The following is a 22,263-nucleotide window of genomic DNA, read 5'->3' as shown; positions in this document are numbered from 1 at the left end:
TACACTTTAACAAACTGATCGTTTTTCCTTCTTCTCTCTACAGTTGTGTATTGGCCCTGTGCTGACTGCTGGAGATCAATGGTGAGCAAAACAGACATGATCCCTGTCGTAATGAAGCTTAAAGATATAGTCAGATAAGGCTGAAATAAATACACATCACAGTCATGGTAAGTGGCATGATGGAAAATGATGGGATATGAGGAGAGGGTATATCAGTGGCACTTAACCTCATCCAGGGATGGGGGAAGGTTTCTCTAAAAACCAATGATCTTTGAACTGTGATCTGAAGGATGAGCCAGAGAAACACGGGGAATGAATGGAGTGAGGAAAATGTAGGCAGGCAGAGGCCTGGTTGTAGGAAGAGCATGGCTTGTCCAGGAAAACAATAGAGGCAGGGGGCAGTTAGAGTACAGAATGAGGGCTGTGGAGGGCTGAGGAGGACAGCAGGGCCAAGGCCTGAGGCCTGCTGGGTTATGTCTAGAGTCTGGTCTCTAGTCCAAGAGCAACAGGTAGGTTCAATGTGGCCAGGAGTGGGGGGCAAAGGGGATTGAGGGTTGTGTGACAAAGTCAGATTTGCAAAATGATCTCTGTGGCTGTAGCATGGAGAAAAGTTTGCAGTGGGCAGAGTGGGCGTGGAGAGAGCAGCTAGGACACCATTGCAATAGTTCAGGAGAGATAAGGGGCATTTGATCCCAGTGGTGGAGGTAAAGACTACAAGAAGTAGGTGAATTGGAGAGATATTTAGGAGGTAAAACTGGTGGGACATGGTGATGGATTGGATATTGTCAGGGTAGGGGACAGTATAAGAGGGACTGAAGGGTCACAGACATTTTCTAGGGCTGCTGTAACAAAATACCACAAACTGGATGGCTTAAAACCACAGAAATTTATTGTCTTACAAATCTGGAGGCTAAAAGTCCAAAATCAAAGTGTTGGCAGAGTTGGTTCCTTCTGAGAGTTCTGAGGAGAACCTGTTCCATGCCTCTCTCCTAGCTTCTGGTGATTTGCTGGCAATCTTTGACATTCCTTGGCTTGTAGAATCATCACCCTGACCCCTGCCTTCATGTTCACGTGGACTTCTCCCTGTGTGTGTCTCTCTGTGTCCAAATTTCCCCTTTTTATAATGGTATCAGTCATGTTGGATTAAGAGCCCACCTATTATGACCTATTCCAGTATGACCTCATCTTAACTAACTACATCTGCCATGACCTGTTTCTATATAAGGTCACATTCTGAGACATTGGGAGTTAGGACTTCAATATATCTTTTTGGAGTGGGAGACACAATTCAACCCCTAATAGACTACTTTCAGGCTTCTGACTATACTACTGGATGGATGGTGGTGCCATTCTCTGGGTGTGGAAATGCTGGATGAAAACCACATTTCAGGGAGAAGATGTTGAGTTCAGTCTTAGATCTGTTGAGTTCCTTTAATTTATTCATTTATCCTCAAATGTTCACTGAGTGACCCTATGTGGTAGACATTGAACTAAACGCTGGGGGTATAAACATGCACAAATCAGATGTGACTCCTGCCCTTGAGGAACTCAGAATCTAGTGAGGATGGACTTCAAATGCACAAACAAGCATAAAGTATAGGTGTAACATGTGCTATGAGTGAGAGCCAACAATAGTGGGATTTGACCTAGTAAAAGAGGTCAAGAAAGGTTTCCTTGAAGAAGAGGTGCTTAAAAAGAGGTAGCTAGAAAAAAGGAGAAAAAGAACATTATAGGCAGGGAGAACAGTGTATGCAAAGGTCCGGTGTTGAGCCAGAGCAGAAAGAGAATGAGGAATGGAAAGATGGCTAGGATGGGTGGCTGGGAGGCAGAGAGCTTGAAGCAGTGCAGGGTGAGATGAGCCTGGAGAGGTGAGCACCAGCCAGGCTTTGCAGAGTCATGGAAGCCAGTTTGAAAAACTTTATGCTAAGAGCCATGGGAAGCCTCTGAAGGGTTTTGAGCCAGGGAGTGGCATGAGTTAACATACGAAAAGCATCTCTCAGCCTCTCAGTAGTTTGGAGAATGGCTAGGAGGAGGGCATAGTGGATGAGGGTAGACCAGTCAGGAGGCCATTTAAGAGTCCAGGTGAGAGACGGGGAGGTGGTGGGTGATGGAGATGGACCTAAGTAGACAAATTTAAGAGATAGCTGTAAAATAAATTTGGATGGACCAATTGGATATTGAGTGAGGGAGAGGGAGGCATGAGGATGACTGGGTTTCTTGCGTCTACAACTGCATGGCAGAGAACACTGAAGGAGCATCAGGCTTGGCGAGAAGTCCTGGGTTTGTTTTGGAAATGTGGGCTTCAAGGTGCATTTGAACCATTCATAAGAAGATGCTGGAAGGCTGCTGGATCTTCTCACCTGGAGCTTAGGGGGGACCTTGGCCAGATGTGGGGAGGTGGGGCCTAAAGTAGGTTCAAGAAGGTGCAGTCGAACCAACAAAGAATTGCCTTCTCTGTCATAGCAAAGGGAAACGAGAGTGTTTGAACCGTTGAGAGGTTTGCAGGTTTAGCAAGGGGAAAATGAAGGAGTTACTGCTTTCTGCTGGTTTCTATTTTTTTCTGAGAAGGAAGATATGAGGCTGTTTGTTTCAAGTGAGATGGGAGGAAGGCAGGTGGGGATTGGCAGAGGTTTGAAAATGATGTAGGAGAATAGCAAAATCGGAAAACATTTGCAGTATGTCAAGTGAAAACTAGACACTTACAAAGTAGAATGTATGTATGACTTCAATTCTGGACAGAAAAAATAAAATGGTAACACACACACATGTATGTCTATATACACACACCTCCTGATTAGTTGGATGATAAGCAAGTTAAAATTCTTTACTTTGTACTTTTCTGTATTTTCTAGATTTATTAAAATAAACATATATTGCTTCTGCAATCAGAAAAATAGCTATTTTTGAAAAGATTATATAACCTTTTGCTTTCATTCATTTTCTTAAGAGGAGACTTGTATGTTATTAACTTGAAAAATTATTGTTAAACTTTCTTCCAGCTTAAAACGAGAAAACAATAAAGTATTTGTTGACAAGAAATGTCCTTAGCGTAAGGCAGAATAGTAGAAGCCGTGTTAATTTTGAGGTGACATCCTCATTACCTGAAGTTGCCCCCTCTCTGTCTATAGGTCCGTGACTATGAAATCTTGGCTTCCGGTGCAGATCTGGTCAGTGGCAGAGAAGGCAGAGCAGCCCGAGGGCAGCAGTCCTGTGCCTGCTCAGAGAGCTACGTTCCAAGTACATCAGTGGCCTCTTTGATAACTCTGAAGATTCTGATTAGTAAGATAATTCTTTCAAAATTGTACAGGCTTGAACATATTACATTATTTTATTATTTTCAATAATAGTAAGTTATTAAATGTTGTAAATACATGCTTTTAGTTTTGATACCTTTATGTCCTTCAAATGAGTAAATTCACAGTGGAGAAGAAAATCCTTTGCTGCAGCTGTATGAGGGTAATGTTAGCCGTAGTACAAAGGGCCCCTCAGATTTGAGTGGCTCAACACTTAAAGCAACACAGACAAGTCTAGTAACGTGCCCAAGGTCACCCAGCTAGGAAATTCAGGGGCCAGCATTTCCAAGCCAGGCAGTTTGACTCCAGAACATCTGTTCTTCATCTCTCTCCTACGGTATCATCCAACATGCTAAGTCACCTCCAAAACATGATTTCTTCCCCCTCTTGCTCATACCTAGGAGGGTAATCTGAATAGTGTATTCTTGCTGCAGTGTGCACCTAATTGGGGATGTGGAGGTGGTGGATACATCAGATGTCGGACATCAGATAACATGTTGTAGGAGATATCTATAAAATTATTCTTTTCCTAAGCAATATCCATGAAATCACAGGTTAGCGAGGACATGCAGAGCTAATATGCGTTACAATAAGTACATAACTGCCATAAAAATGTTTCCATTCAGCCTGAAAGGGACCTCTAACTCCGCCCTCCTAGGGCTGCCCCAGCCAGGGGCAAGCGGCAAGAAGCGAAGATGGCGCGGGAAATCCTGACAAGAGAGGCGCTACCCTTTAAAGCAAAATGCTTGTTCTGTCAGTACCGGCCCTGAGAGGCAAGTGTCCCCACTGAGGTGAAGCTTAGGACCTGACTTCATCCTTCCATTTGGCAACATAAAGGGCTACAGATACCCAGCCTAACTCTGGCGGAGCCTCTGGTGGCAGACAGACCTGGTCTGGTGCTTGCTTTGTCGCTTTGTAGCCATACGCCCTAGGCTACAAATTTCTGTAACCCCAATTTCCTCAGATGTCAAATGGGGCTAAAAACCACATATGCACGTGGTTCTGTTTCCAGAACTCCTGCCTTCAGAGCTAATATTTATTTGAAAGTAGTGAAGAGTGAGAATAAGTCAAATCATTCCACTGGCCTGCGGTTTTTATTCAACATGCTATTACCAAGTTAAAACAGTGCTTATGCTGGAAGGTCCCCTGATGTTGGAAAGCTTACCAATTGACCGTGCTGGCACTTGAGAGTGTTCCATTTATATGACCCTTAGCCAACTGCAAAGTTCTTTTCCTTAAATGATCTCATAAGCCCTAACAAGTTTGTCGTAGAAAGAATTTTTCTGTTACTTATAAGTCTTCTGCCAGCCACAAAATAACCAATGTCTTCCCACCCCCAGTGGCGTCTACTACACACAAACTCATACCCGAGGTCCCATAACACCAATGTCCGCCAGGCCCATCCTTCCTCCTTCTCCTGTTTCTCCAGCTGAGCTGCCTCAGGAGGCAGTGGAAGTGTTGAGAAGGGGAAGGAGGCCACTTTCAGGGAAGTGCTAGAAAATTCAAGGGTCGGGCAGGAGAATGGACTAGTGTCTCTGAAGCTCAAATTGCAGACCGAGGAGACAAATGTTTGCTGTCTGTCATCCCAGTGAGACTGATGTCATCTGATCCAACCCCCCTCATCTCACCCAGGGGTTAACATCTTCAGCAAATAGTGGAAAGTTCCTTTCTTACAGAATCACGTGGGCTGAGAAACCCTGTGACAATAAGGAGGTGCTAAGCTACTCTAATTTTTTCCTGCACATAATAGATGGAGAAAATACAATTACTTGCCGACATTAATTTTGTATCTCACAGAACTAGAGCATTTGTAATTAAAAACACTTTAAATGGATCCACTAAATTATGAAAACTTATGGCCAGTATAGAAGTATTGTGATCATTGGTAACTAGAACTATGTAATAAGGAGTAGGTCTCCTTTGGGAGAGGTGTGGGACTGAAAAAAATCTTATTTTATATGTGGCAGAATTCCCTTAGATTGTATGGCTAAGGAAACCGAGCAGAGAGAATACAAAACTGGAGGAATTGAGGTTCCCTGAGTCATAATACAGATGGAGCTTGCTGAGGGCTCCCTGTCTGCCAGCGCTGGCCTAAGCCCTTTATGTGGGTCTTGCTCACTTATCCCCAGGACAGCTTTATAAGGAAGGTGCTGTCGCCCATTTTACAGATGAGGAAACTGAGCCACATGGAGCCAAGATTGAAACCAGGCAGCCTGGCTCCGGCCACTAAAACACTGTACTCTTTGCCCTTCGATACCTGGAAGCTGGAAGGCAGGCAGGGAACAGAGGAGAAAGGTTGAGTCTGCATCATTATGTAAAACTCCCTCGAGTGAAATGGCCACAGGGCGCTGAGTGGCCCTGAGAAGAGAGGCACCCAAGCTGCTCGGCTGTGGACTGTGTTGCCTAGTACCTGCACACAGCAGATTCTCATTAATGTTGAACTGAAATCAAGCATAATTACATGAACTGTTAGCCCTGTCTCCCCAATTCACCAAAATTTTTCTTAATTCTTTGATTTTCCTCAACTGGGTAAACCACAGAAAATGTGTTTTTCTTAAAAAAAAGCTTATCGAGATGGTGGAAAACTACAACTAGACGTGTGAGAAGCAGTCTTGCTGGTGTTTAACTGAAAATCCTGAGATGCTTGCTCAGAGGCTAGATCTGGGCACCAGTGCTTGTCTTTAGAGCTCATTGAAGCGGCACCCTCCCCCGTCATTGCTCCTCCAATCCCGACCCCCTCTTGCTGTCCCCTGGTGAAGCATGAATATTTTCACAGTGAAGTGTGGGTCTAACTGTGACACTCTCCCTGCCCACAAAACACACAGGATTCCAGTGAGCAAACAGCCCGCCCAATGTCTCCCCAACCTCGGCCACAGGTATGCCGGCAGGAACTGCCGGGCTGGACTCGGGGGCATTCAGGATGGAGGCTGCTGCTAGCGAGGTTCAACTCCTCTATTCTCTCACTGTCAGCCCTCTCCACACTCCCCGCCGTGGTCCAGGTGCAGTCTGGGCGGCCAGACCTTGGGATGAGCCATCTCTCCCTTTGCTTTTTGCCGTGAGCTGAGATCCTGCTTACCTTCACCTTCCTGATCCCTTCCGTGGGCGCTTAGCCTGTGTGTGAAGGGACTATGACCAGCTCTGTCTTCCTGGGCCTCAAGGAAAGAGGTGGGCTCACAGCCTTCCCAACAGCGAGCCACCACTTCTTACTCCTGCACTGTAACTGCTGCCTGAGGTGTCATCCTGTTGTCGTTGCTATCAGAAATGCCTTCTTCAAAAAGCTGGCTTGTTTGAGAGTTAGGCTTAGATTCTGAGCCCAGCAGGCAGACCGTACACAGATGTGTTGGAGCTGGGCCTGGACGCCCAGGGGCCCTGAGTGGTCACAGTTCCACCAGGTCTCACACCTGCACGCTGATAGCCGGGCAGTCAGCAGGGTTGGCCAACAGGAGGTGGACAACTTTTCCACGTTGGCTGATGATCCCAGAGTCTAGCGTCTGCACACTCCTGCCCTAGCTTAACCCTTGTCAGTGGCTCCCCACAGCCTGTAGGACCAAGGTCATGCTCCCACCTCGGCATCTGAGCCCCTCTGTGCCCTGGCCCTGCTGAGCCCTCTTCTTTGGGACTCGCTTCTCTCCCTCTTGCATCCCTCGTTCCAGCTGTACTGAGTAGTGTGCTGTTCCTTGACAGTGATATAGGTGGCCCCTGGGTTCCACAAATGGGCTTCCCCTGCTTGGACGCTCTTCCTTGGTGTGTCTTCTGGTTCACACACCCTCACCATTGGCGCTGGGCTCTGCTCTTCCTCCATCTGAGAATCCATCTCTGACCTTGCAGGCTAGATCTGCCTACTTTACTTCTGGCTGTCCTGGGACTCACAGAGAATGGGAAGCTGTAGAAACTAGCATTAAGACATCAGACAGACGGGGGTTCACATCCCAGCTCTCTCATCACGAATCATGTCATCTTGAGCAAGATATTAACTTCTCCGGGCCTCAGTTTCACCATGTGTAAAATGAGGATATTAACAGAACTGGCCTTAGAGGATTGTTTTGAGGAGTAGATAGCTGATAAAGTGCTGTAGTGGGTTGAATTGTGATCCTCTGAAGATATGTCTACCTGGAACCTCAGAATGTGACCGTATTTAGAATAAGGGTCTTTGCAGATGTAATTAAGGATCTCAAGATGAGATTTAGGTTGGGCCTTAAATCCAATGGTCGTTTCCTTATAAGAGAAAGGCAGAGGGAGACATGAGGCACAGAGGGGAGGCCATTTGGGTTGGAGGCGGAGATTGGAGTGATGCAGCCACAAGTCAAGGAATGCCTGGAGCCACCAGAAAATGGAAGAGGCAAGAGGAAGGATCCTTCATAGAGACTTTGGAGGGAGCATGGCCCTGCTGACACCTGGATTTTGGACTTGAGGCCTCTGGAACTGTGAGAGAATGAATTTCTGTTGTGTTAAGCCACTAAGTTTGTGGTAGTTTGTCACAGCAGCCCCGGGAAACTGATATGTGTTTAGCGGGGTATGCAGCACATTGTGGGTACTCCATCAGCATGCCCTGCTATTACTGCGGTTGTGATGGCAACATGTTAAACTTGTCTCCTTATTCGTGCATCTGTCAGCCACCTTTTCTCTCTCACAATGTTGTGAATTTCTCAAAAACATGATATGTTTCTTAACTTGTATTCTTGGTGCTTACCACAATGTCTGGCACACAGTAGATGCTCAAGAAATGTTTACTAAATGAATGAGTGATTTAGAACAAGGACATGCTGGCGTGATACTGTCACCTGATGGGGGCCATGCTTTGATCATTCCAGGATTGCACATCCTAAGATTTCCCTACTTGGCCACTGCCCCTTCGATGATTTGAATGTTCTAGCTCAGTAATGGTGAAGACTGTGGTGCCTAGCGGCAGTGTAGTAACCAGCAGAAGTGGTGGGGTACCCACGGGTCTCTCAATGATGGGTGCCCAGGGGACACAGCAACAGTGCTAGGGTCATCCGTCACTGCCCAGTGGACAGGGCACTGCCCAGTGGAGAGGGGCTGGGACAACAGAAGAGGTGCCAAATGGTAGCTGACCAGACTGGTCAGTGTACAGGCTTGACAGGGGAGCATCCAGGAACAGGAGTCAGCGAGTGCCTTGCCCAGACCACATGGACCTTTCACGACTTGATGCTGCTGCAGTACAGCACAGGGTCAGCAGGCTCTGGAGACCCACAGCCCAGCCTGGCACACTCCTGTCTGTTTTCTCAAGCCTGTAAAGATGGTGATAAAACCACCAATTCTGAGAATAGGAATTTGAGGTTTAGTGATGTTGAGTGATCTGACAAACGTTACTCAGGAAGTGTCAGAATTTGAATCCAGTTCTTGATCATAATATCTGGGTTCAGCAGGGGTCAGGGATAAAGGAGAGGGAAGGGGAGGGAAGGGAGGAACTGTGTGCGTGTGTGAGGGAAGAATCTGGGTTTGAGCTTTCTCCTGCATGAAGCGAGATATAAGACACGTCTTTGGATCTACTTGAAAATGTATCTTGCTTTGTAAAAACTTGACTTACTTAAAAAGACCCCCAAAGCTCGCACTGGGAGGGACTAGTCTCCCAGCTGGTGACGTGTGAGTCTTCTGTCATACTCTGAGGCAGCTAGAGTCAGTGTTTCTGTGGCTGGAACTCTTGCTCATTGCCTCTGCTTCTACGGAGCCCACATCTCGGATAATGTAAGCCTAGATGAGAGGAGGCAGCTAGAGGGACTCAATAATTAGCAGGAGTCTCTCCATGAAGGTTTGGAAAACTGACCATGTGGCTGCAAGACCAGCAACATTAGCACGTGGAGCCTCCCTTAGACAGGTAAGGTCTCAGGCCCCACCCTAGACCTATTGATTAGGAATCTGCGTATTAACAAGATCTCCAGGTGATTCCTATGCCCATTCAATTTTGAGACATATTCATACAGGGTAGCGGTTCTTGACCTTGCCTGCACATTACTATCACTTGGGGGGCATTAAAAAAATTTTTAATCCCTGGCTGCACCCGGACCAATTAAATCAAATCTCCAGGGGCTGGCATCCAGACATTGGCGTTTATTAAAACTCTTCAGGTGATTTCAATGTGCAGCGAATTGCTGCTTTAAGACAGAGGTTCTTAAAACTGGCTGCACATTAGACCCACCTGGAGATCTTGTGCAACTTCCTAAAACCGAGCCACCCCCAGACCAATTAAAGCACAGGGTCTGCGGGCTCTTGGACGCAGGCCTCTAAGTTTGTGAAGCCTCCCAGGTGACTGCAGAGTGCAGCCAGGATTGAGAACCAGGCTTTCTGGAAGCCTGGTTTTGGAAGCCCCTCATAAGATGTCCCCTCCCCCACGGATGGATCAGGTGCCATGCTCAGACTTCTCATGATGCTCTGTGCATGCCTGCACCGTCTCTATCTAACGATCTATTATGTGTCTGTCTTCACCCACACCATTAGGCTGGGAGCTCCTAGAGAGTAAAAACTGCTTTATTTTACTTTGTATTCCTTGTGCTTCTCACAATGCCTGGCATGTAAAATGTACTTGAGAGGTTATTATTATTGTTTTTATTATTATTCTAATCGTTAGAGTCTGTGGTCAGAGCTGTGGTAAGGATAGCTCACCCTGGTGCAGTGGATGTTCGAGGAGGAGAAAGTTCAGAGGCAGGAGGGCAGCTAGGAGGCTGTTGCTCTGGTCCAGGTGAGAGGTGACTAACGACTGAATGAGGGTGGTGGCAAATGAGGAAGGGGCCCATTGGACAGAGCATCATGAGCTAGAATCAGTAGGTGTATTATTTGCTGGGCTACTGTGACTAAACAACAGAAACTTATTGTCTCGCAGTTCTGGAGGCTAAAAGTCCGAGATCAAGGTGTCCGCAGGGTTAGTTCCTTCTGAAGGCTATAAGGAAGAATTTGTTCCATGCCTTTCTCCCAGCTTCTGGTGGTTTACTGGCAATCTTTGGTGTTCCTTGGCTTGTAGCACATCACTCAATGGGTCTCTGTCTTCATTTTCATGTGGTATTCTCCCCGTATGTGTTCCTGTGTCCAAATTTCCCCTTTTTATAAAGACACTAGTCATATTGGATTGGGGGCTCTCCCGCTCCAGTAGGACCTCATCTTAGCTAATTACATCTGTAACAACCCTATTTTCAAATAAGATCACATTGTGAGATACTTGAGATTAGGACTTCAATATATGAATTTGTTGGGGGAGGGGCACAATTCAACCCCTAACAATAGGTATAAAAATTCTTCTGTGAACTGTGCCATGTGCAAAGACTTGAACTTCAGGAATTTTTGTTTCTTTTAGAGATAAACCAAATTTTTGCTGTGAAATCAACACGCTAGTTTCTGAGCTTTGGGCAAAAGCATAACTTACGCAAAGCAACTCGGGGGATGTTGACAAAACTGGAAAAACAGATGTCTCTAGCCTACTGGAGATCAATATGAGCCGAGAGGAAGCTTGAGAAATTCAGGTGAACAATCCATAAATAATTGGTCTTGGTTCTTTCACTCGCTATTTTCACTGCCTTAATTCACTGCTGATGCTTTTGGCAGACTTCATGCCCTGAGATTTCACAAGTGGACACGCACAAGATGACTGAGAAGCATAGAGATGATTTAAACTAAACCGTATACATGCTCGTGCCACATTGTACAGGACTTAGTCCCTCGCTCCCTTCCTTCCTCTACTTCCTTCCTCTTCTTTCTTTCTAGGCTCAGTTGTTAGTGCATGCCATTGCTTGTTAATTGTTCTTTCATGATTTTGTTTGTAGCAATTAAATGTAGTGGAGGTTTGGTAATTGGCTGCTGTAATTAGAAACACCTTCAGATTAGAAGAGTGTTTCTCTTTTCTCACTCTAGGAGCTGTTGCCTGCATTCCCTTAAAACTCCCGCACTTGGCTGGGTGGGGGCTGGAGGGGGTTCTCTGGCTGCACACAATTCGTGGTAGAGGAGGCCATCTGCTAACAATGGCACCTTGCATTCCTGCTTCAGAGTTCTTTCTCGCAGCTGCAAGCAGAACTGAAAAGCGTGGAGGGCTGCCCTTGCTGTTAATATCTCCCAGATCTCCTGCAGGCCCCTTGGTGCACATTTCCACGCTGGAATCTGGACAGTGTTATCCCAGACAATTCAATCCCTGCCAGAAAGGTATTGTCTCCCCAAAGGTCGTCTGTCTGCTTTTTTTCCTTTTTTGGGCCAAAGGGACTTTCAGGAAAAATATAGTTTATGTTCCAAATGGGAACACCTGTATCTCTTGTCAAAACAAAAGTTAAAAAAAAAAAACCCAAAGCCCAAAACCTGAATTGTCCTCTCTAAGATTTTCCATCTGCCCCCCACCCCCCTAAAAAGAAAATCCTTACAGACTTGAAATAAAAGCCAAGAGAGGATCTCCAACTGGAAATAGTTGCTGCCTGATCTTATCCACTGGATCAGCATGGAGGAAAAGGGAAGCTGTGTTTGCAATCCATTGTTCCCAGAAGTTGAGCTTCTGGGAAGAAATGAGAGTCTCAAGTTGTGATTTGCTATTCTGCTTTTTCAGTCTTGACTCCTCCTTTTTCTCCTTCATCTTTAATTGGAGGGCTTGAGATTTTGGACCAACTAGGGGGCCTGCCTTCAAGGGACCAAGAGGAGTTGGAGACGTTCTTGCTGGGTTGGATCTGTAACTAGGAGCTAGACTTCGACACCCTTGAAAACAGTAGAGTTATTTCCAGTGCCTGCTCACCCCAGGCCTTGTGGCCAGTCCAGTGAGGACTCAGAAGTCCACATTCCTGTGTGGAGGTCTTTAAGTCTCCCCAGAAGTACTCTGAACACCCGAAACAGGACAATGTCTAACCCTGTCCCACACCACCCCCAACCCCATATCTAAGGAGGGAACAGTCTTGGAAGTGGTTCAGCTAAGGTATGACATTTATTCAGAATCTTTTTCTTTTTAATTAAAAAAAAATCTTGTGAGTTTGGTATTCTACTCCATAAGATATCTATTTTGGTTTTAGGGGTAAAAATGACCTTTTTTCCACCAGATTTTTGATTAAAGTTGATGTTCCCATGCAGATGGTGCATGTCTCCTAAGACCTGGAAATAGGTGGGAGGGTAGAGCTGACAATGAGTAGCTGAAGGAATAGAACAAAAGAGTTTGAATTACCGTCAGATTTGAGCTGCCTCTTGGAAGGGGCTCAAGAACCCTCTGGCAGCCCTTGGGGTGACAGCTGCCTCCGATGCTCCTGTCCTAATGTCCAGTCTCCAGAGGAGAGTTTTTGGTGAGGCTCCTGCCCTGTCCCCACCCCTGGGTGCTGCAGACCCTCCTTCCTCACACATAGGACATGGTTCTGTGACCACTTGGCTTCACAGTGGGGACTCAGCCTACCTCACTGTGGGTTTGCTTTGTCCTTCTTCCTTCACTCTTGGAACCCTGGAACAGAGTTCTTGAAACTGAAGAACCCTCCAGGTCATATCACTGAACGTCTAAGGCCAGATGCAGCATGCTCCTGATGTTCGCTTGTGAAGGAGACCTAGGTGTCTGGTGATGATGTAAGTCCTCCAGGGGCAAACGGAGGACCATCATGGACTTGGGAAGAGGAAGTTGCCCATGTGTGCACTCCCTAAATCTCTTACAATCCAGAGAGCTGGAATGAAAATACAATCAGTAATGTGATGAGTAGGAGAGGGGCTCATCATGGACCTGGTTGAGTTACTGGGGTCACCATGAAACCAGAGGGAGAAAGGCGCCTTGCAGGAAATCTTGACCAAGCAGCTCAATGCAATCCCTTTTTTCCACAATTCAAACCTTCCTCATAGGAAGATGCTCCAGGTTTGCACAAGCTGCTTTCCAGACTCAGCTCCTTCCTCTCGCTTCCTCTATAATTCCTGCGTCTTCATGTGGACATATTTCTCTTGCTGACTGAGTTATGTTCTTTAAATTTTTCTCCCTTAGCCCACTTCATTTCTACCCAAAATATGACACACGAGATATTTCCAAATGTACATGTCTACCTCCAGTGCCTTTTAGAAGATCTCCTCTCACATTATATTTCACCTAAAATTTCCTGCTCATTTAAGTATAATGCAATTTCTCCCTTAATCAGTCCTGCTCACTGACTGGAGTAGTGCAGAACTCGGGGAAAAGTGCTGAAATACCAGGAGCATGTGTTTTGTCATTGCGCAGACCTGATTTCAGATCTGAGCTCTGCCACCACAGAGCTGTGGGACCAAAGCTCTCTGAGCCTCGGGTGCCACATCAGAAAATGGAGGATGACAGTCCTCCCTCACTGCAGGGTTGAAAGGATCAGGTGATGACGAATGCTGTATCTAGCATGATATCTGTTGTGTACCAAATCCTAAGCAATTTGAGTTCCTTCATTTTCTTTGAAGGAACAAGCTTGCTAAATACATAACACCCCCCAAATCCTGTTTAGGTTTGGGATAGAAACACACTGAAATCAATAGTGTAGGGACTTGGCACATTTTACATAAGGGTAAAATCCCAACTCATTGATTTATTTGCTAAAAACTCAGGTGAGATCATTGTTGTTGGGCCCGAGTCTTTATAAAATAAATGAAGGGGGGCCGGCTCCGTGGCGTAGCGGTTAAGTGGGCGCGCTCTGCCGCTGGCGGCCCAGGTTCGGATCCTGGGCACGCACTGATACGCTGCTTGTCAGGCCATGCTGTGGCAGCATCCCGCACAGATGTTAGCCCAGGGCCAGTCTTCCTCAGCAAAAAGAGGAGGATTGGCATGGATGTTAGCTCAGGGCTGATCTTCCTCACAAAAAAATAAATAAAATAAATAAATAAATAAATAAATAAATAAATAAATAAATAAATAAAGGACTTTATATTGAGTATTGAAGAAAACATGTAAACTACATTTTAAAGCAAAAGACCAGCCTTGAATTAAATATCAAGATTTGGTATATAACATTTGCATTGTTCCACTCAGGGGTCTGGTAGACCTTCATCTCACTTTAGTCAAGATTTTCATAGGTCTATAATATTCCTTCTCTCATCCAGTCTTGATTCTCTATCAAAGGTCTTAGTAATAATATACCTAAGTTAGAAAATTGTTGTGAAGATTAAATGCAGTAACGGCAAACACTTAGTGGCATGTAGAAGTCATCAGCAAGTGTAGCTCTAATTATTTCTGCGCCTTGTTAAAGAAGGTGAAGAAAGCAGAGGTGGAGTATATTAACTGTATCGTAGATTCTGATTTACCTTGATTTCCTTAGATGAGCAGTCCTCAACCGGGGATGAATTTTCCCCCCAAGGGATATTTGGCAATGTCTGGAGAATTTTATTGTCACGGCCTGGGGTGGAGGGGGTATGAGAGATGGGTGTGTATGTGTGTGCGCGCGCGCGCACTTCTGGCATCTAGTGTGTAGAGGCCAGGGATGCTGTTAAACCTTCTTCAATGCACAGGGCAGCCCTCACAACAGAGAATTCTCTGGTCCAAATGTCAATAGTGCTGAGTTGGAGAAACCTGTCGTAGATGGATCCTGATTCTGTTAGGCTCTGTGTATGAGGGGAAGATTTTGCTTTCTTCAGCAAATTAGACCAGTGATTATAAGTCTTAGGTTTTGCAAGTGTATCTACCCATGATCTCTCTCAAATATACAGAGCTTCATAAAAACTTCTTTGATCTCAGCATATTTTATTACAGTGTGACACAGTAAGCATGTTTTTATGCTTTAATAAAAAAACTTGTTGCTGAAAAGTTTAACATGTTTGCTGTGAACCTAAAACTGCTCTAAAAATAGTCTATTTAAGAACAAAAATCTAATGTGAATATAAAAGTGATCAGTGGAGACGTGATTTGTCTCTGACTCTTTTAAGTGAAAAGTTATGGTCAAATGAGTTCCAGGAATAAAACTTATTTCAATAAGATTATTCAAATTTCTCATATCTTTTTAAATCATTGGATTAAACAAACAAAAAAAATATCTCATTTTGATTTAATCAGGTATGGGAATAAAACCCACAGCTGTCATACTGTTCAGGGGATTGCAAATCTTTAATATCTAGCACAAATTAAGATTCTGTGTCTTAATCCTTTTGCTACATTTCCTCATGGTTCTGCACTTATTACTTTGCTGATCACTTAACCATGTTGGACCTTAGTTTACTCATCAGAAAAATTAGGGGCCAGACAAACAACCTCCCTGGTTCCTCATGACACTGAGATTCTACACTCTTGTGAAGAATTGTTAAGTGTGTATGTTTAGCTGGGTTGGGTCACTATGTAGGGTCTTGTTGAGACATGAACATGCTGGGTACCTGTGACCCCTAGGAGTTAGATCTCTGGAATTTGGAGGGACCCCAAAGCTGTCAAGTTCCCCTTTTGCTCTTCCCAAATATCTACCAAGTCCCCATGGATCTGTCTTCCCAAGCACTTTCTCTTTTCCTTTGTTCTCCTGGTGTCTGGGTTGTGAATGATTGGGTGACCTGGAACCCAGGTCCCTGCTTCCTGAGACTCTGCACAGGCAGGCTGTGGGGGAGCCCAGGTCCCATCTTCACCCAATGGATCCTCATCCTGGGAGCTGGGGTAGGTTTGGAGGCTTTGGCTGTCAGCAGAGATGAATTCTGCCCTAGACTCCTAGCTGAGCTTGGTTCTTCTGTGAAGAGAGAGGTGGAGGGGGAGATCCTCAACTGCATCAAACATCAGCTCTGGGAGAATTAGGAGAAGAGGGCAATGGTAGATTGTTACAATGATTCCCCTGTGAACCACACCTCTCGATATCCACGCCCTGTGTGGTTACCTCCCACATTGTTCTGGGATAGGCCAAATGACTTGCCTTGGTCAACTGGACATTAGTAGACATGATACAAGCAGAAATTTGATAAACTTTTGTATTTGGGACTTGTTCTCTGAGACCATGCAAAGAGAGAAACCCAGGAAACAGATCATGTCAACAGTCAGGCATGTGAGTCCAGTCATACTAGACCATTCTGCCCCAGCTGAGCTACCAGATGACTGTAGACATGAATGACCCCAGGAAAGATCACAAAAGAACAGCCCTGCTGAGCCCAGCCCAGATTGCCAACCCACAAAATTAGGAGCAATAATAAATGTTTTGGGTGGTTTGTTACAAAGAAATTGATAACTGATATTAGAGCTGATTGCTATTCAGCCATTTGCTTATGACATTTGGGGACTTGGAAAATCAGCTCAGGCCACTGCTACCCTCTCCCCTTCATTTGCTATGATTTACATGCTCCTCTTCTGTGCTCGCACAATGCTCTGTGCCCATTGCTAGTTATACTGCTTTTGTTTTCCTTGTCCATTTCTCTCTTTGGCCTGAGCACCTCAAGGGCAAGGACTGTCTCCTTTTCAGCTTAGTATTTCCAAGGCCCAGAACAGAACTTTGCAAAAAGTAGGTGCTTAATGGACAAATGGAGAAAGAGGTCATAAAGCACATCTGTTCACATTATAGAAAACTTGTAGTGGCAGACATAGCCTTGACCCTTGAAGTCTTCCCAATGTACCAACTTGCTATGCCACAGATGGCCCACCAAGTCAAGCTGTGGATGTTTTGGAGTTAGTTATGGCACTCAGTCGGGACTCTTTTAACTCTGATCCTCACCCAACTTCCATTCTGCCTTGGTTTCTGCCAGCTCTTGCCTTTGAGTTCTTTGAACTTTCAGCCTGAGTTTGGTGTTCCTGGCTCAGCTCATGGCCCTCACTAATGACCTGCCATCTGGCTCCTGCTCACATGAGACTTCCTGCAGCAGGACGCTGGCTCCATCCTCTGCCCATTATACCATCCCATTCTCGCTCTCTGTCTGTCCCCTGGCCTCTGTGATTTGGTGAGGAATTGTTTAGGGGCAAAGTCCACTGGTGGCCACGTTAAGTGGTTTAACCATGGGAAGAGTAGTGATGCCAAGACAAGGGTCAAGGTGAAGGCTACTGCGTGCTCTGGACTCAGTTCTGTTTTATTTTTCTTTATTATTTTCCTTCTCTATCATGACAAAAAAACTTAATCTTGTTAAATTGCTTTATTTGAATGGGAGCCTGAAATAATATCGATGTGGAAGCAGATCCCAAGGAAAGGTTAAAACTAATAAGTGGCCATAGAATTGTTCTAGCTTTTAGGTTGGAACTCCCCACTTTGGTATTTGTCTCTAAAGGAGGCAATGGTTTTGCATCCAACCAGGCTGAGAATGTCCAGGAGCTGATGGAATCCCTTTGGAACTTCAAGGGATGGGAATCTGGCCCCATTTATACTAACATCATCTATTATCATTTCTTTAGATTTTAAGTTTATAAAAATCTCATGAATTACTGATCTCCCTGGACCCATTACAAATATTCATGTACAATTCTGCATAAGAAGATGGTAATTTACACACACACACACACACACACACAAAGACATACATAAAAAATAATGTCAACAAAGTAAACCAAGCCAAACAAATGTGTTTTATTTCAGACCTTGAAGTTCTTTCAATTTGAGGTTTGTAGAATTAAAAGGAAGACAGGATGTTTAAAATGTGTGTTTTCAAAGAGGAGTCTTCTCTTTTAAACCACCAACCGATTCTAATTTAGGCCTGTTTGAATCTTAATTGTTCCATGGATCTTTAAAGAGACTGGATTTATTATTATTTATTTGAACCAGGGTTTAAAAGGGCTTTGCTGATTAAAATAACAATTTCCTCACATAAACTGGAACATTTACTAGCAACAGACAGCATTTATTGGCATTACTACATGCTAGACACTGGCTAAACACTTCAAATGCATGGTTTCATTTAATATTCCCAATAACTTGAATGGGTAGATATTAGTATCTTCTGTTTAGAGATAAGGGGTCTGCCTGAGAGGTTAAGCAACTTACCTAAAGTCACTTAGAAAGTAGTAGCAGAGCTGGCGTTTATAACCACCTTGTGGGAACTCAAAGTCCATTCTTTTAACTCCTATCACCTCCCCAAATTACAGTTAACAATCTTTGGAAAATGTATCCTGTTGCAAGGGATAAATATGCAGTTTAAGCAATAGGTACCAGGCTTTTAGAATAACTGTAAGTTTTAGACCTGTTCTTCTCTGTCCCTGTGTGAGGCCCATGAAATAATGCTGTTATGGCATCTGTGGCCGAGAAAGCCAACCATCCACCCCAGATTCCTGGGCTCTTCAACAGTACAGGGTGCTTCCTGGGAAGTGGCTACCTGGGCAGAGATGTTACTTCGTTTTGCCTATGAGTGGAAATGATGGTGGTGGTACCTGGGCTGAAGTGGTTGAGCAGTGTGTGTGTCTTCCACCTACCTGCAGGAAGGTGACCCCAGGGCAAGCTTGGAAAGGCCACGTAGGAGCTGGCTGAGCCTCCTCTGCCTACGTCCCTGAGCAGACCTCCCTCCTCCACCTCAACCAGGAGCAAATGCCTTGAAGCGTTAAGTGAGGACTATCTTTTTATCATAAAGCCATTACAATTTGGGGTTTTCTTTGTTACAGCAGTCAACATTACTCTAACAAAAATATCTTTCTTTGAGGTTCTTTTAGGAGGCAAGGGGTACAATGCTAACTGAAGTGAACTTGATAGAACAGCTGGCGAGAGGGGTGGTGTGCCTCTCCACTTCCCCAAAGGGAATTTTCCAGTTAGCTAGTTAGTAAGAGCTATGTGGGTGGCCAGACTTATTTTGAATATGAGCCTGGGGTGAAAGGAGATGGAGAAGGGGGCAGTTGGCATTGAGGTGAGGCCTGAGTGGGAGGGAGTTAGGTCTAGATTCTTCTCTTTTCTCTGTGGCCCATTCAGCACATTTTCAATTATGTGAGACTCTACGGAGATGGGGGAAGATATCTTCAGATAAAGGGAAAAGTGAACAAAAAGTGGATTTCTCTAAAATGAGGGAGCAGAGCTTCACTGAATGACTTTTTGAAGGGTTTTACCTGATGTCTGATCACTCTGACCAGATAAGTGGCATTTGCTTTTCTGTTTTCAAAATTTTGGGTCTTGTTCTGTGAAGAAAAAGATGAGAAGCCCATGTTCTTTTCCCTCTCTGTAACATCGACCTCATGTCACTTCCCTCATTTGTAAGGATGGGCTTTTCTGGGCACTAAGGTGATTGAATATTGATTTGGTTAAAAATGGAGAACGTCTGTCTCTGCTTAGACACTGCAGTTCATCCCTGCTCCGGTTCTCCACATACCTCTATTACATTTTCTGAAAATGAATTGAATTAAAAATGCCATGCATGGTTTATTGAATTTCATCTAAAGAATAAGTAATAACAAGATAAAGTGTTTGGTTGTATAACCAAGCAAACAGATATTTGGATGTTCAGTTTGGGGAGAAATAAAACTAATTATTTAAACATCACTTATATGAGGACGCTCTGTTTTGCCAATGCAGTGGTGGGAAAGAACACACCTTCATTCGTTAATGGAAAATACTGAGGATTACTTAGAGCAGTCTGTTGAAGTAAATGCATGAGATCTACATGTTTCTTGTGGGTAGCCATTACTGCCTGTAACAATTAAGTTCCAATACCAGGTCTATTTCAGGGAATAATGGATACATTACATAATCGAAGTCTATTTTCTATTACATAGTTAATCTGTTAACGAAAATATTACTTTCTCCGTTGATTACAAACATAAATCTCTGAAATTTTGACTCATCTGGGGGAGAGAAAGTTTTTCTTTGATCTTAAGAGAGAGCAAGAGGAAGTCAGTCTTTCTCTTCCTAGACAAGAACAAGGAAGATGGCTATAGGCAGCTGTCTTTTCACCATGGGGAACCGGCCTTAAAAGGAAGCCAGTAGTGTTAACAGCAGAGAGGTGAATCCTCTGCAGTGGGGTGTCTCAACTTTGGCACTGACTGTTGACATTTTAGGCTAGATAATTTTTTTGTTGTGCAGTCTGTCCTGTGCATTGCAGGATGTTCGGTAGCATCTCTGGCCTCTATCCACTAGATGCCAGTAGCATCCCCAACCCTAGCCCCAATCATGACATTCAAAAATGTCTTCAGGGGCCGGCCCAGTGGTGTAGTGGTTGAGTTCGCGTGCTCTGCTTTAGTGGCCCAGGGCTCATGGGTTCAGATCCCGGGTGCAGACCTACACACTGCTCATGAGGCCATGCTGTGGCAGGCATCCCACAAAGAAAGTAGAGGAAGATGGGCATGGATGTTAGCCCAGGGCCAGCCTTCCTCATCACAAGGAGGAGGATTGGTAGCAGATGTTAGCTGAAGACCAGTCTTCCTCACAAAAAAGAAAAAAAATGTCTCCAGACATTGCCAAGTATCTCCTGGATGGATGGGCAAAATTGCTCTAAAGCAGGGTTGTCCAGTAGAAATATAATGTGAATCACTGATGTAATTTTAAATTTTCTTGGAGTCACATGAAAAAAAATAAAAAGAAATCGGTAAAATTAATTTAAATATGTTTTATTTAATCTAATTTATCCAAAATATAATTTCAATATATAATAATAAAGTTATTAATGACATTTTATATATATTTTATATATTTTTTAATGTCTCTGAAATCCAGTGAGTATTATACACTTAAAACATATTTCAATTCTCACCAGCCACATTTTAAGTGCTCAATAGCCACATGTAGACAGCACAGTTCTAAAGCAACCAACACAAGAACTTGCTCTACCTTTGGACTTCCAGTTAATTAAGTCATTAAATGCTCTTTTTTTAAAAAGGTCTATTTGAGTGAGATTGTCTATTCCTTCTGGCTGAAAATATCCTAATCCAAGCCCATATGGCTCTTCCTGATAATTAAAACGTTAAAAAACTTAAGACACCTTTGCTAGTATTTCTTCCTTGTTACGTGGGCCCTGACCATTACTGGGGTTTAGGCTTGTGTGCTGTTAAGGAGTTGCTTCTGCTAAGGAAGCAGAGGCATCTGCTGCGTGCCCAGCACTTGAAGACTCGTGACGTCCATGAGCCATACTTACTTCTCTTTGCATTTTCTTGCGTCCTTTGGTCACGGACTTTATTGTCTGACTGCTGAGTCCTGGCGTGCCCCTTCTCCAGATGCAGTAGTTCCTTGCTTGTGAGCCCCTGCCGTGGGCTCAGCTCAGTGTATTTCTGGGTGATAGGAATAGTGGAGACAAATGACAGATGGGAATTCTCAAGTTTGAATGGGCAGAATCAAGCCACCTTTATTGACTACAGCTGGGAATTACAGTAAAACCAAAGAAGGGAATTCTTGCAGAGTTGTCAAAACCAGAAACCAATAGAAACTTCACAAGGAAGTTGTTTCAGGAGTTTTTTTTTTTTTTTGGATGCAGCAGGCTGGCATAATTGAAAACATTTTTGTCTTGAAAACCAGGGTTTTATTCTGAGAACAAGAAATGTTAGAAAAGTCACATAGTCTAGCCCCCCTGCGCATTTTACAGATGAGAAAACTAAAGTCTAGAGAGATTAGATAGCTTGCCCAAGTCTGTGCAGTGTTAGTAACAGATTCAGGACCATAACTTGTTCTCCTGGCTCGCCAAGTGTTTCCATCTCAAACTGCTGCCTCCTGCATTTACTGAGAGTTTATTTAAATAAATTCCATGCTTCCACCTCAGCAGGTGGTTTTTTTAAATTAAACTTTTTCTTTTGAAATAATTTTAGACATATATAGAAGTTTACAAGAAGAGTACAGTTTCCATGTCCTTCACCCTGCTTCCTGTTGATAACATCTAATGTAAGGATAGCATAATTATTGAAACCAGGAAATTGACGTGGTATAACCCTACTAACTACAGATCTTATTCAGATTTCACTAGTTCTTACATGCACTTCTCTTTTTAATTTAGTGTATGTTCTATGAAATTTTACTGCATTTGTATAACCATCACCACAATCAGGATAGAGAACTGTTTGATCAACCCCCAAAAAACTCCTTTGACATCTTTATAGTCAGAGCTTCCCCTTAATTTAACTCCTAACACTAATCTGTTCTTCATCACTATCATTTCATCCTTTTGAGAGTGTTATGTAAAAGGAAGGATACAGCAGGCAACCTTGTGAGGCTGGCTTCTTTCACTCAGC

The 22,263-nt window shown here is 44.2% G+C and overlaps 1 long non-coding RNA gene across 2 annotated transcripts in view; it reads left to right on the top strand.

The window, feature by feature from the left end:
• LOC131406412 (uncharacterized) overlaps positions 1–22,263 on the top strand; it is an 80,649-nt gene that overhangs the window by 10,843 nt on the left and 47,543 nt on the right. For both annotated transcript variants that reach the window (XR_009220135.1, XR_009220136.1), the window contains exons 3-4: positions 44–167; positions 3,129–3,279. This is a non-coding gene — a long non-coding RNA (uncharacterized LOC131406412). The remainder of the gene's footprint in view (positions 1–43; positions 168–3,128; positions 3,280–22,263) is intronic.

Source organism: Diceros bicornis, chromosome 5 (assembly GCF_020826845.1).
Source record: "Diceros bicornis minor isolate mBicDic1 chromosome 5, mDicBic1.mat.cur, whole genome shotgun sequence".
In the NCBI taxonomy this organism is placed as follows: domain Eukaryota; kingdom Metazoa; phylum Chordata; class Mammalia; order Perissodactyla; family Rhinocerotidae; genus Diceros; species Diceros bicornis.
Note: the sequence above shows the minus strand (reverse complement) of the source record. Positions and strands in the feature narration are given on the sequence as shown.